At 37.8% G+C, this 15,718-nt stretch overlaps 1 protein-coding gene across 1 annotated transcript in view; it reads left to right on the forward strand.

Moving 5' to 3' along the window:
• The first annotated feature begins 12,070 nt into the window (after nucleotides 1–12,070).
• The window catches only part of plxna4 (plexin A4), a 213,231-nt gene continuing 209,583 nt past the window's right edge, over nucleotides 12,071–15,718 (forward strand). The window contains exon 1 of the mRNA XM_056235791.1: nucleotides 12,071–12,463. The gene's annotated coding sequence lies outside the window, so the exon portion shown is untranslated. The remainder of the gene's footprint in view (nucleotides 12,464–15,718) is intronic.

Here is a 15,718-nt window from a genome sequence, read left to right on the forward strand (position 1 = left end):
AAAGAGGACGGAAAGAAAAAAAGCCATCAGAGGAATCCATCAGATCAGCGGAATAAATCTAATTTCCCTACAAATACATCTGTAATATTTCAAATCCACGGCCCGGGTTAATCTAACGCTTCATTTACATTCAAATAAAGGAAAAGTCGTGTCTTATCAATAATAAGAAGCCGGCAGAAAAATAAATGAAGTTTAGAGCGGTGGAGGGGAGAGAACGCAGGGTTTTCTTGTGTGTTTTATTCTCAAAGAGTCAATAAAATATAAAGAGACTCAATTATTCTATTAAGCTGAAACACTGCATCAGCACTGAGCGTTTCTGAGTCAACAGAGATCTTCGGCCGTGTTTGATGAAGTTTGGTTTAGACAGAGCATACTTTGGTTAAGCAGAGCCCCGCTGGAGGTGTCTATTTTACAAATGAACGAGAGAACAAGAGAAAAGTGAGCGAAGAAACTAATTTAAATGTTGTGTAATGTCTCTGGAACTGTTTCGTATTATTTTCAATGGTGTTTGCTATTAAACTTTTGGCATAAAACTCCCATGAATGATACCCAAAATAATTGTTTCGAAGTGATCAGACTTGCGTACCGGGTATAAAATTACTTTCAAGAAAGGATCTGAGGCTGTTCAGTGTTCCCAATGAAATCGGCATTGTTGGACGTCATTGGAATGATGAAAGATTTAGCCATGCAGATTTCGTAACGGTCACACAGATTTGCCATGCTTACCAACAGAAAGCTGCTTCCCCTGAAATGTCACTAATGTAACACCACCTTTCCTGGTATTCGCCGCATCTTAGTGGACGAAATCCAATCATTGCAATAGGACTCCAAATTTTGTATATGGACTAAAGATTTCACCATGGTCACCGTGATTTTGTCAAGTTAGACATGTTCCTGTTGATACTGGAACAACATTCCTGTCTGAAAATGTAGCCCATTAGTTATCCCTAAAATCAGAGGGAAATGATAGGTGAATAACACTGATGTAGAAGCACCTAACCCTGGTTGTAAGCCTAAACTTGACATAAATTGTAAACTTGTCCCTCAAATCCGATTGGTTGATTGGAATGTTGTTCCAGGATCAACAAAGTTGATAATCCAGGAACATGTTGTACTTGGTGAAATCACGGTCACCATATTCCCAACACAGATTTCGCAATGAGTTGGTCAGACGGATTCACTGCACTGAACAACAAAACGTTGTTTGGTTTTAAAGTGATTTCTGTGTTAGCTGTTCAATCATTGAAAACAAGCGTAGACCAACGGCAGCAGATGCCAGCAGAGGTAACACACTGATCCGACAAAACCTGATGAAGTGTCTGTTGCTGCAGGGTTAAATTGCTTTAATATGTCCCTTTTGTATTAAATGAACCAGTGAGCAACCTCTTAGAAACACCCTAGCAACCAGTCAAAACTACTTTGCAACCTCATAGCAATGCACTTCCATCCCCTCTGGACACCTAAAAGCACTCTGGCGTTATGGCGGCAAGATCTCCCCCGCCAAAAAAATTACAAATTTAGTTTTTAATATATTTATTTTTATTATTTAGTATTGTTTCTAGGAGAAAACTATGTATTGAGAGAAAGAGAGCGATAAAGAGAGAGACTCTTCCTCCTCTCGGGGTGTGAGATGCATGCTGACTACCACACTGCAGTAGTGAGGTCAGATCCTCTTCATCGTAATGAGACATTCTGAGAACAGGAAACTGCAGCACACACACACACACACACACACACACACACACACACACACACACACACACACACACACACACACACACACACACACACACACACACACACACACACACACACACACACACACACACACACACACACACACACACACTCTCTTACACTTCCTAAATTACCATTCTCCAGTCTGCAGACAACACTTATTCCCACAGTGCATTTCAGGTAAAACATAGGCTATATGATACAAGACCCACATGTTCTCAGTTTAAAACATCACGGGTTTGCATATTCATAGTCTCAAATGATGTACACTGTAGCACTTTATATAATGCCAAACATTACACACTCAGTAAGAAAAATAAATGCATACAAAAACAAATAAAGTCTGGGCAGAAAATTACCAGTACCTTCTGTTAAGTTTACAGACATTTCCTTAAACACAACAATGAAATGCGTAATTCAAATTACGGCTAAAATGCCTGTGAAAAATCAACATGGTAAATTAATACACTTTTTACGGACTTTTATTTGAATGTTTGAACCCTGCGAACACATTTCTTGTACTGTTTGTACCACAAAATGAGGTAGAATAGTGTAGAGGTATGCGAACTTGAATAGACCTATCCATATCAGATTTCAATCACTTACAGTAAAATCTAACATACCAGACTAACACTTTTCTGTTGACAATTTCATACAAAATTCCTTGTTTCAAATGAAAGTAGATGCACCTATTCAATGCTGTAGTCTCAAAACCACACGCACAGACCTTTCAATATCCTTTTAATTAGCAATCAACACACTTGCACATTGCCTGTTATCAATGTCTGAGACACACACACAGACACACACACACTCGAGGACATTATCAACCAACACACACTTGAGCTGCTTGCTGCTCCTATTATGGGATGGCCTCAAACACACACACACACACACACATACACACACAGAGGATGCTGGTCCTGCTCTGCCGTGTGGTTTGACGGTGATAAAGGTTTTTTATGTGTCAGCTGCTCATGGCTCCTGAACTGCAGTGTGTGAAACTGTCTTTTAAATGTCACCTTGTGAAAACGTACAGGAAACTCCCACAGGATACAAACACCCGCTCTCATTTTTCAAAGAGAATTCCTTGGGTAGTGCTGTGATTCCCATCCAGGGGTACGTACCACGAGGGGGAACAGATTTCATTGTTGTTTTATTAAACCTATAAAGCAGAAACTATGACTTTAAAATGAATAAAAAATTAGTGTTGACAAAAGATTAAAATAATTGAAAATAATAACATTAATTCATTCGTTCGTTCGTTCGTTCGTTCGCTCGCTCGCTCGCTCGCTCGCTCGCTCACTCGCTCGCTCGCTCGCTCGCTCGCTCACTCACTCACTCACTCACTCACTCACTCACTCACTCACTCACTCATTCATAGCGCCATCTTCAATGGGAATGAAAACGAGGTTGTGAGAGACAGACATGCATCTCTTCAATGGGCTGTAGGCTACTGTTATATAATGTGTTTTTGGATTGTTCTGCTCATGAAACACTGGAAAATATCTTGCCAAGAGATTTCTGTAGACAAAAAAACTTCTGTCAATATAAGCTTATTGAAAATTGTAAGTAATCTAGGAGCCTAGAATAATAGCGTATAGGTAAAAATTATATTGTATAGTATCAAAGTGACATGAGCTGTAATGTTTGTGCAAGGATTGATGCGGTCCATTATTTATTTGAAACATTGAGGTTGCAGGTTGACATTGCAGGTGCACCTTACTACAATTTGTATTGCATTTACTTATTGTCCTCAGCGTTTAGCTTTGCAAAGCCAAACAAACCAATATCACACTTTATAAACACTCTGCAAATGACAACAACAACATGCTTTAGTTTGAGAGGTCAATATTGGCAAGTCAGTTTTTCACTGTTGTAACATTATAATGGTTAATTGAATATATTAATGTACATTAATTAATTCGTATATTAATGATATTAATATACAGAATACTAACCATAAAGGGATATTCAAGCCAAAGCTTACTAATATGGCTTTCGGAGTAGCTACCTAAAACAAATAGGTTTGGAAACATTTTAGTAGTTAGTCAGAGAGAATGGGAAACCCACACTTAGATTCAAGTTCTCATCCCAACAGTTCTGTCCTGCTCAGTGCTCTCAGGGGGAAGGATGCACCTCCGCCCTTGACCCTAATGGGTCTGAGGGCAGTTTACAGTCACACTATTAGTGGTGAAAAATTATCCTTGTCTGCATCCCTGGGCAACACACTGACCTATTAATGCCAATCAAGTCCCACGCAGACCAGAGAGAGATTATGATCTAAGCAGGCCAGAGATGGAGAGATGGTATCAGCTCTCTGCTTTCAATCAATACAGGCTGATTCTAATAGGCATTGATTGCATCAAAACCTTGATCCCAAATCGCAGATGTGATTATGTAATGGGGCGCCGTGACACTTTATTGAAAACAATGAGCCTGACGGCACAGGCTGGAGGAAATATTAATCTTACTGTGTCACGTTACTGAACTCTGTCACTCCTTTGTGGTCATTTTTTGATTTATGATATCCGTGTTGTGATGATTAGTTGTGACAGCTGATCAGCTTTCTAACAGTAGTATGCTGTATGGTTAAATGAAGTTTTATTACATGCATGTTATTCAGTGAATGGCATCCAGTTTTTTCATTTTTAATCCAATTTTGTTTTAGGGTTATGATATTTTCATTGATGGTCGGATTAAATTTAGAGTAAAGTAATAGAATTTGCATACTGTGCACATAATTATAATATGTGGAAATAGTAAGTATGCTATTATTTGCATAATAATAGACTGTTGACACAAGTTAACCATAATACTTTTTTTCCCTCCCTTTTTTTTTTCCATTTATATGGGAGACAGGGGCTTCCTGTTAGTCACATTAGGAAGATGCTCACAAGACTGTATCTTGGTAAGTCTAATGTTTTCTTCAAAAGTCTAATTGCTTATTTTTTATTTTATTTAATAGTGATATTGTATGTTTTTCTCAAGTACTTGAATTTTTTTTTTTATTATTAAATTTCAGTGTCATATTTTAGTATTAGATTTGTAAATGCAAGTTCCATTGTGACAACTTGGCTACAAAAGTTCCTCTCTTGTTCAGTGAACTCTGTCTTTTTTGCTGAGTAACAACAATGGTGAAAATGTGCAGTTTTGTAGACAAGGCTTTGTGTCTAGAACTTGACCCTCAAAAATAAACCTATGCTGAGAAATATTCACTAAAAAAGTGTGAGAACTAGACCTGGTCTCCCATATCGCACGACTGTGCTATTTTAGTATTATTTATAGCTATTATTATTGTATTTATTAATATTTTGAATAGTTTTTGTTTTAACTTAAATGAAATCTTAGTAATTTTATGCGCTTTTGTCACTTTTAAAATTTTTAAAAAACATGTATATCTTTTATTTTTATTTAGTAATTTTAATACTTCAACTTGAACTTGTTTTAATTTTAGTTGTTCAGGCAATACAACATTTTTATTTCAATATAATATTTATATATTATTTCAGCTGCATTTAAATTACTGAAACAAATGTATTTTTTTTTGTTTGAGTTAACAATAACAACACTGATCCATCATCCCTATGTCAATACAGAAGCACATTAATTAGTATAATAAAGAAAAATATACACTCAGGCACATGGACATTTGACACTTCTTCCTTAATGACCTGTGATGGATTGATCTGTAATGAAATAATGCATATTTCACCTGGTGTTTCATGAGAATGATATATCATTGCATTTATATTCAAAAGAGAGATGGATGCTTAGAATAATAGTGTGTTCTGGTGATAGCAGGTACAGGCAAAGTTTGGCTAAATGAAAGAGGCCAAGTATGAAATACGGAGTTCCATATATCAACTCAAGAAAGAGTGGGAGAGATTGATTTTTTTTCTTTATTTACAAAAGCTCTCAGTCAGCATAACAAATAACACAAATTAAATCCGCAATAAGATGCACATTCAATCAGTCTCGACACAGAAAAGCACAAATTCTCCATCCACCACAGAACAAAAGATATCATTATAACTCCACTGTTGTTCATGTTTCTATACCTCATTGCTTTGTGCAGCTGTATTAAATTGAAGCTTTAAACAGCAGTATAATGCCCTGACCATGTGATAAATAGCTTTTCTAACTCTACAAAATACACATTTATCATGAGTAATATTCTCAAAGTCACCATATTGAGGTGGTTTGTATGGTACATGACTGTCCAAACATTTTTTCCTTATTCCATGCAAAGTTTGACACTGTTTAGAGTGTCATGTAAACCTTCTTTAAATCTGTAATGTGATGTTTTTCTGTGTGAAACCAGATAATCACCAAGAAAAATGTACACTGTAAAAAAACTTAACTCATTATTTTGTGTTATTATTTTATTTATTATTAATTATTTTTAGTTTAACTAACTTATTTCGATAAGTTGAGGACAAGAAAACTTAAAATTTCTTGTTGTCTGGACAATCTAGTTATCTCTACACAAAAAAAATAAGTTGAAATAACTAAATTGCTAAAATATTTTTTACAGTAGGGCAGCATTGGAATTTTTATCAGCATTTTTAACCATTGGAAAAATATTTTATTTGAAAAAGATTACCAGAATGAGGCTTGACCGTTTGCTAAAACAAAACAATAGTAGCTCTTTTGTTGTTGGTTAACATTATCTAATAGCCTGCAAAGACTAACGCTGCTCTGAATATGCCTTCTATACTATATAATAGACACAAAATAGAATGTGTACTACTATGTCCGAATTCATAGTGTTCATAAAACGGGTGAAAAGTACCCGTATTCTGAAGTGATGGACACTTGACTATCCCATGAAGCCACAGATGTAGCTATCTGACGCCATAAGTTACATGACAATGAAAACATGGCAGATGAACAACATCCGAATTTGTGATTTCGGATGCAGCAGTAATGATTAAAAAAAGGAAAAATTCTGCTATTGGTAAATAATTAGAAGAATAACACTAGAATAATAACAGAAACTTTTTCTTTGAAATAACACGCTCGATGAATTGCTCACAATACGTCTAGGAACGTTCATTAAAAAGTAAATGGATTCCATTACAATTTCTCATTAACTACAAATTCTGCATCAATATTTGAGGACGAGGAAGGATGTCAGTGCTTTTTAGTTCAAGTTCAAACAAACAAGCATGTCTATTTCGGTCTTTAAATTACACACCGTTCATCTTTCACTTGTTAACCTGTGTGTGTATTGAGTGTTTGGGTTTTCTTTAATGATTGATGTCAAAAACCCTGTTGGAATGGTTTTTGGATTAGAGGATTTGGGCTTTTGAACCGCCAGAGAGAAACATCATGCAGACGAGCCGAAGCTCAAAACAAGAGCCTGCTATGTGAGTGCACACATTGCTGCCGGTGACCAGACCATATACACAGATATAACCTCGCCTTCAGCAGCTGTGATTGAATTGCCTGAGGCGGAGGAACATTCCGGAGATTCTCCGGTAAAAGTTTTCAGTGAAGACTGTGTTTGTAACTTGGGCTTATCGCCACAGCCTTGGGTATCAGACATTTGCTGCGTCTCAGGCATGCAAATGATAGCGGGCTGTGATGAAGGGCAGGTTTTCGTGGAAATATTCACATGTGAATCTGAAGGCCCCCCGGGAGGACCTCTGCAACTTTTTCCTTGAGGACGTCTCCCTCTGTAATAAACCAATCTCTCCAGATGAGACTGTCTGACTCGGACTGCTGTGCCTGGAAGACAAACATGATGCACACACAATGATTGCCATTGACCGAGAGGATGGAGTGACCAGCTGTGTGCGAGGAACAGTGGCAACAGTCATGAATCTCATGTAGGCGTCCAAATTCAGCCTTGCCTTGCCTTTTAATCTTTTAGGTTTTTTTTTTTTAATATGATCTAATCAATCTTTCTAGACATAGAAACTTCAAGTGTGGTATGTTGAGGCAAGTTGGAGCCAAACTCGGCAGGACAATGGCCCTCCAGGACAGGGTTCGGACACACCTGGTGTAGACTGTGCAAAAGTAATTAGTACTGACTTTTTAAGGGATATTATACTATTAAAAGAATTGTCATCTGTGAAGAACATTGACTTTTATTCAAATAAATAACATGAATATGTCTGTGAAAACACGGGCTTAACTAAGAGCAGTGACATACAGGGATGCTGTTTCTGAAGGGATGTTCATCAGACAGAAATCAGTCTTGAAACACACACAGAAAGCAGCCAGTAAGAGGGTGGACACTTTGATGAAGGCAGACACCATAAATCCTGTCCTTTCATTGGCAGCCCATAAATATTATTGTCCATGGTGTAAAATGGCTTTGAAATTGACCCTAGAGTGTGTGTACAGATTTTGTATGCATGACGTAATGACATAAATCTAGTATGGTGCCCCATAATGCAGAGAAAGATGACCGATGAATGGATATTATGTAGCTGGTACGTGCAACCACTCTCAATCGGTTCATTCAAAGCGCTGAATTCATTCAGAACCGAAACACATTACCCTCTTGATGAGTGAGTCATTGAATCATTCATTCAACCGAATTGTTCAAAACACTGATTCATTTAGGACTGAAACAAAAAACTGCAGGCTGCATCCGATTTCGCAGTATATTCGCATATGATATCATTATCCATCATATGCAAACTTCTTTGTGCCTCCAGGTACATTTAGCCTATTCTTTGAGTACTGTGAATTTTGGCATCTCTTTTTTTCGCCTACTATAGTATGTAACTATGTTATTTCAGAGGCAGCCACTGTCTTTGAGTGAATCATTAAATCATTTACTGAACTGGTTTGTTTACAAACACTGATTCATTCAGGAATGAAACAAGCGACAGATTTATGATTCACACCTAATTCGTTCAAAAGACTAATTTATTCAGGAACAGTTAATTCAACTGTGATTTTTATTTATTGGCAGTGCAATATTAGATGCATTAAATGACAATATTGTGTGTAAAATCTGATTACCTTTTGTTTTAGACTGTTAAACTGACCTCTATTTCTCTTGCATACACACTAACACAAACTTGAGGACCCAAAAAGGACATAACACAAATCGCCCTCATGCTTCGCTTCCTTCATCCTGTTCTTTTTAGGCCTCAAACACTCCAATCAATGTTATTGATCATTCCTCAGCAGACACAACCTGTCTGAGGAATCTATCTGCAGGTGTCAGCGGAGAGAAATTTATGAACTTTAAATCTACTTCACTGCACACACACTGATCATTTGAGCGATGCTAGATTGTACCTCTCTGTCATGAACAGGAATAATATATCTTAACTAGATTCTTATCTAGAGTAACTGACAGAAAATCACTGGAAACACTGATTGCTTGACAGAGGACTAGATCATGCTCTGTCATGTGAAGGCAAAATATTCCATTACAAGATGTTTATGCATGGTAAATTATGTAATTAGTAAAACATACAGTATCTGTGACGGTTTGAGAAAGTAAACTTTCAGAAATAAACCATGCCGTCACTCCTTATACTTGTCTTTATAGTTTGACACCGTTGTGCTGTGCTTCTCAATGGCCTTTCCTCTGGTCTGCATCCAGTGTCTATTGATCAGACTGACAGGAAAAATGGTCAGTATCGGGGTCCAGATCTGTTTTAATTCCACTATGGAACGTTTGTTTAAACTGACAAATTGTTTGTGTGTTTATTTTGTCTTTTAAATTAATTTTATCTGACAGGTCCCAGCCACTGGGACAAGGACTAGAAGTGTAACAGATTACAAAGTTGACCCTTCTGCTGTCTCAATCAATGGCGTCCAATTGTACAATGGGACTTTGGTGTTTTCACAGACATATTCAATGTTGATTCATAGTCTCTGCATTGATTTACAAAAAGGTCAATGTTCTTTACAGATGGCAATTCTTTCAATAGTATAATCCTTTTGTTTTATAACAGATGACTTTGACTTTGTAGTTGTCCTTTCCTAATCTCCTTCATTCACAGTTGGATATAAAATGTTCACAGAGAAAATGTTGTCAGACACTGCAGTTCTAGCCTAAAATTTATCATTGTTATAAACTTGTGCATATATTTGTAATCATTATTGTGAAGAAGTTGCATGGAATCATGCCGCTTAGTATATTAGTTTATTACATTATTATTGTTATTATTGCTAGGAATGCACAATATACAGTATCTGTACCATATCGGTTATTGATAATATTTTTTGGGGGGTTGATTAAGTGTGTGTGTGTGTGTGTGTGTCTAAAGGCTGAAATTGGATCTTTAATTATATGCTAATTTTACACTATTTTTACTTTTAGATTAAGTCAGCATTGGAAGGTAATCTTTAACATGCTTGTAATTAACACTTTTAAACAAAGTATTCAGCTAATCTCAAAATGATTATTATAATGTTGGGATGCCTACATTTAACAGCATTTAAAACTATTCATTTCAGTTTCTGTAATTTATTTAGACAAAAATAGTGTAGAATTTTATGATCAGCGTTTTATTGATCAGCTTACCATCAAGTAAATAGTAGTTTAATTTTTCTCTATTGTTTAATAAACAATTAATCAAACAATAAAGCCTGAAAAGTCATTAACTTTGATGTCCCCGGTTTAGCGTTTCTAAATGTATAATATCTAATATAATATATGATAATGTTTATCATATTATATATATGTATATGTATGTGATTTAAAAAAAAAATTGATTGAGAGAGACTTTAGAACTGTAGCCGTACAGGTCAGCACAGCTTATACATTTATCATCATTATACAAAAGACTTGTATATTGATTATTGGTCGTTTAAGATTGATTCCTCAGTTTGCTTGCATTTAAATGTCCTATACAATCTATTCATTATTTTTACAGCTTATGCAAAGCATGCACCAGTCCATGCTAACTAATTAAGTTGTTGTCTACAAACTTACCACTTTCTTCAACTATTCACTTAAATTGGATAATTGGGAAGAATCGACTCATTGAATGACCAGAGCATCTTTGCTATCCCCAAGTAATTAGACATTTAAACACCCAATCCTAATCCAAAACACCACCACTGGGTCCTTTTAAAAGTTTATTAGTTCGTCCTTCCAAATACTTGATACACCGTACTGGGAAATTCTGAATATTCCCACAGGTCTTTGCTTACTTTTATAATAATTTTCACAGGTCATCAATGCATCATGCACTCTCTTGTACTGCTCACCTTGAATTTAGGAAATAACGCATGGTGCTTGTAAATCAGTTCAGTTAAACAAGCCAATTAAGTCAAATAATTAAAACAACTATTCAAATGTTTCAAAACAATGGGGTGAAGAGTTTACATATACCCCATAGACTTTAAAGATCAACACAAGCCTGGTTTACATTTCAGCCTTGTACAAACAAACAAACAAGAGATTTGAAATGAGTGAATGAGCTGATTCATCTCAGATCTGAACTGACTGCTGTCTTCAGGGTTGAACAAATGAATGAACACAAGACATCCAATGATTATTGTCTTTAGAACTGGCAGGGTAGCAGGTGGAGTGTGCATGCAGTACTGTATGCGCCTGCAGGTGGAGCTGTGATGCAGTGTTTTGAGTGCTTTGCGTTCAGGAATATTGCAGTGGATCAACCTATGATGCCAACCAGTGTGTTGCTTCATATACAGCAAGGTGGAAAAGTTCGTCAGATTGTTGGTTAAGAAAGTAACGCACGAAGCCAAAAATCAAATAAACCTGTTTCTGCAATGCGATTATAAAGCATTTATAATATCTTTGTAAGTCCAAGGGCTAATATGCTATTAAATAACATCTCCACCTTATTTTAATGTTTGTTAATTAAATTGACGGCCTGGCTTGTTTTAGTTTTATTATTTATTTTGATTGATCTCTGATCAATAAAATAATAAGCGTAAATAAATTGGTGTAAAGCTAATCTCCTGACAAAATGTTTGTATTGCATGTTAACATCCTAATCTCCATCTCCAACTGATCTTGCTGATTAGATATTCAAATCCTTAGATCGTTCTGTCCGCAGTAGCCTATTTTGTTCAGCCGCGTGTATCATCCAAATCCGTTCCACGGTGTAATGCATGCATTATAGACACGTTAAAAGACATTGGGGCGCAGCATATGCCTCATTCATGCCAGCCGCGCGCGCTGATTGCAGCCAATAAGATTTTACAATTAGCCCAATCAGCGGCCAGATTCGGGATGTCACTGCGGGCGAGTCAGGAGGGTTTGTAAAACAAGACAGTCGCTGCGTCTCAGCAGAAAGCCATTGACTCACGCCTCTCCTCTGGTACTTGGGAGTCAGCTGCGAACCAGCAAACTCCGAAACAGCCGCTCTGATTGACTGCAGCGCACACTGCGCGTTCCCACAGCTGCTGCTGCTACTGCTTCTGCACGCGGAGTTCCAGTTGCCGTTTTAGCGCGCTTTAAATTCTGTCAATCAGCACGTCATGATGGAAACTATAGCACGAGCGGCAGTTTTAACGGTCACCTCACCAGCGCTTCAGCTTTAGTCGTTGATGGGATTCTGAAGCTCGTCTGTCGTTTCTGCCTGAGGAAATTAAACGCGGAGGATCTTTGCGATAACAATAAGTGTCTGTGATACTCGAAAACACAGCGAATCGAGTGTTTTTAAAGGGCGTCTGGCTGTATTTGTGGAGTAAGTGAGTTGGGATTCCTGTGAAGGTGCCCATCATCCGCAGTGTGAGCGCGACTGCGGCGGTGAGGTGAAATACGCAGCGAGAACAGGTAAGCGCTTGACACGGGACAACCGTATAACAGGATTGGTGTTTTACATCTTCAACTTGTTATTTAACGGAATAGCGACTGGGAAATGATATTTGAGCTGGTAGGTAAGCGAGGCGTGTTACCTGCTATGTATATAAGGGCGTGCTGTGAGGAGGGCAATGCACCATCCGCACCCATGCGTGGATTGTGTTATTTTACTCTCTGGAGCTTTTATCGTTTAAAACTAGGAACAACATGGGCTATCGAGATTTTTATACTGCAATTTTAAGATATGCAATTCTTTATGGAAAGCACATAAGCGCATAGACTGTCTACGACTCTTAAAGGGATAGTTCACCCAAAAATATTTTCTGTCAACGTTTGCTCAACCTCACGTTGTTCCAAAGCCCTTCTACTTTCTGGTAAGCAGATGTTGGGCATAATGACAGCCTTCGTCTCCGTTAACTTTTATTGTATGATTATTAAGGCTGTCAGTCCCTATATTATGCATTACACCCTTTCGTGTTCCACGGAAGAAAGTCATACATGTTCGGAACAACATGAGGTTAAGTTAATGACACAATTTTTAGTTTTCTCTGATCGGTACCTATAAGACTTAAGATGATAAGATTGTTATTACAGTTTGTCACAACATCAGTCTCGAGACGTGATTTATGATAGAAAGTGGAGTTGACGCAGTTCGCATGATATTCATTATTTTACACACGTGTTTCTCCGCTAAAGCGCTAGTTTGGAAAGACTCGATGGCTGGCCAGAGATTAAACGCTACAAACAGCACTGTTAAAAGTCTAAAGCAAAAAAGAGAGAGCCTGTTACTGGCACGCGGCTGCAGCGCTCGCGTTAACTCGAGAGCGCAACTTGTTCTCTGTGAGCCGCGTGCGTGAGCGCTTCCTCTCTGCGCGCGCTTTACCTGCCGGCACAGGGTGGAGAGAAAGAGCGGCTGGCTATCATGTGTGAGATTTTACCCTCAGCATTTCTGGCAATTGCCGTGCTACACGAAGTGTGTCATACTGTTTGGCACACCTTGGTTCCCCGTAATCGTGCGTAATTTTCAATTATTTCATCAGGGTCATCAAAACATTGGTCTGTTTTGCGCGCCCATGGTGGTTCTATCTATCTATCTATCTATCTATCTATCTATCTATCTATCTATCTATCTATCTATCTATCTATCTATCTATCTATCTATCTAGAGAGATGTAATGGTTGGATAAAGAGTTTTACCCTAATTTGCATGTGAAATCAGGGGCAGATGCAGTAATGTCATGACTCTTGTTCACCGAGGGGTCCATTGACCATTTGAGCCATTGTCTTGTGTCTCAAAGTAACACATCTGCAAACCTCATGGCTGCCTCAATGCAGCCGAGATCAGCTGAGGACACATTGTACGCATGTTTCTGATGTTCAGTTTGTCTGTTGTACACATCACATGTCTTCCGCCCTCACATCTGTGGAAATGTGTATCATCTTCAGTAATGCATCACTGCTGTTTGCAAACCTTCTAATTGCCAGTTTCTCATTGACTTCAACCTGAACCGTTTTGTTATACTCCTGTTTTCTCTGCTGAGGGTGTGAGTCTGGGGAGTTTGTACGGGAATATAAAGTAATCGGAGGAGTTCACTTGCTTATGGTGAGTGGTATTTCACGAAGGATTCCATTCATACTGGGACTTCACAGTGTTCACAGACGCTGACTGTGTCTTGAGGTTTCTGTGTATAAATTATGAATTCATGAAGATTGTGTTAATGAAGTATTTTAGCTTTTGTGAACCGAGTGGAATTTGTTCTCTTTAGAGGCTGATAAGACAGGGCTTTTGTGCAGTGAGTGAAGGATTGTCTCTGCATGTTGGCAATTGTGGCCTGACTTTCAATAGCATAAAGCTATACAGTAGGTGAATGGCAGTATGTGTTTGCATTTGCATGCAGTCGAGAGGCAACAATATGGCAGTTTTTTGTTCCTTCGTTTGTATAAAGTGTAGGTGTAGATGAATGCGTTAAGCACTCAGTGCAGTCAGAGTGCCCCTGAGTTTCAAGGAGAAACAGCAAGTACCATCAGACTGTGATAAAACACGAAACTTAATCATTTCAGCGTGTTCCAGTGGCGTTTCAGCCTTGAATGCTTGACAGTCTGCTTGTGTCTTTGCCCCCAGAGATCTTTAAGAGACCTTAAACGCAGTGCTATCAGCAAGGATGAATATAATGTTGACATTTTTCAAAGTCTTTCTCTTTTTGGTTGTAGTTGAGAGAGAAACTTGGAGATTGAAGGGAATATGGAATGCATAGAATGAAAACATGACATTATTAATAATGTGAGAGAGACAGTACTTTATATTATTAAAATATTAGAAATGTCATAGCTGTTAGAATGAGTCCACTGTATTGAGCAGATTTGTAGCATGTAAGAGTGTGTGTTCACATGCATGAACGAGTAGTTGAGATGAGGCTGAATGACTGGTTTGGAAACTGGTGAATGACTCTCTCTGTTCTTTCAAAGGAATCACCGCTTTCTCTGTTCTTAAAGGGTGCTGAATGGCCAACCATGTTTAAGTTTTGCTTTTACCCTCCTGTAAAATAGTTGTTATTGATTTGTATTGAAGTTTGGCTATTGCTCTTTTTGGGTCACTGATGCAGTTATGGTGAGAATAATGGCTTTGGTTATCTCATACTTTTTTTAAACCGTGTATGGAGACATCTGTTGTTCTGTGTACTGTGAGAGCAAGTGTATCTTTACCCTGTAACCCAATTAAATAGCGGCTTGATGAGTTGACTTTGGAAAACTGATCTTGAACTGCATGAGCTTTGAGTAAAAATGTGTTTCATTCGAACAACTCGGTAAGACACAACAGCCAACAGGAATCTTAGAGGAAGAAAAATCAATTTTTGTAATCTTGTGCTTAATGGGACTCTGCTTGAATGTTTCCCTCTTGTTGAAAACCTGTTTACGTGTGTGCGGTTGGACAAATGAACCATGTACCTAACCCTTCTGTTATGATTTGGTTACTACAACAGTTTTTATGACTTATCATCCCACTATTTGTGTTAGTTTAGCAACAAACACGTGTTTGGCGTCATCGGAATTTGTCCTTTTATGTATGTAACGTGATGTTTCTGTGGGAAGTGAATTAACTTAGTACCTGGAAACTGTTTTGTGCATTGGCAGAACAGTTTATTTGCAGAGTAAATATTTATGTTAGGAACATAGCGAGAACATTGCAGATCTGTCCGTGCATATGACCATATGCTCATGTCATGTGCA

The sequence above is a fragment of the Rhinichthys klamathensis genome, unplaced genomic scaffold (genome assembly GCF_029890125.1).
Source record: "Rhinichthys klamathensis goyatoka isolate OS25496 unplaced genomic scaffold, OSU_Roscu_1.1 h1tg000430l_1, whole genome shotgun sequence".
NCBI classification, from domain to species: Eukaryota; Metazoa; Chordata; class Actinopteri; order Cypriniformes; family Leuciscidae; genus Rhinichthys; species Rhinichthys klamathensis.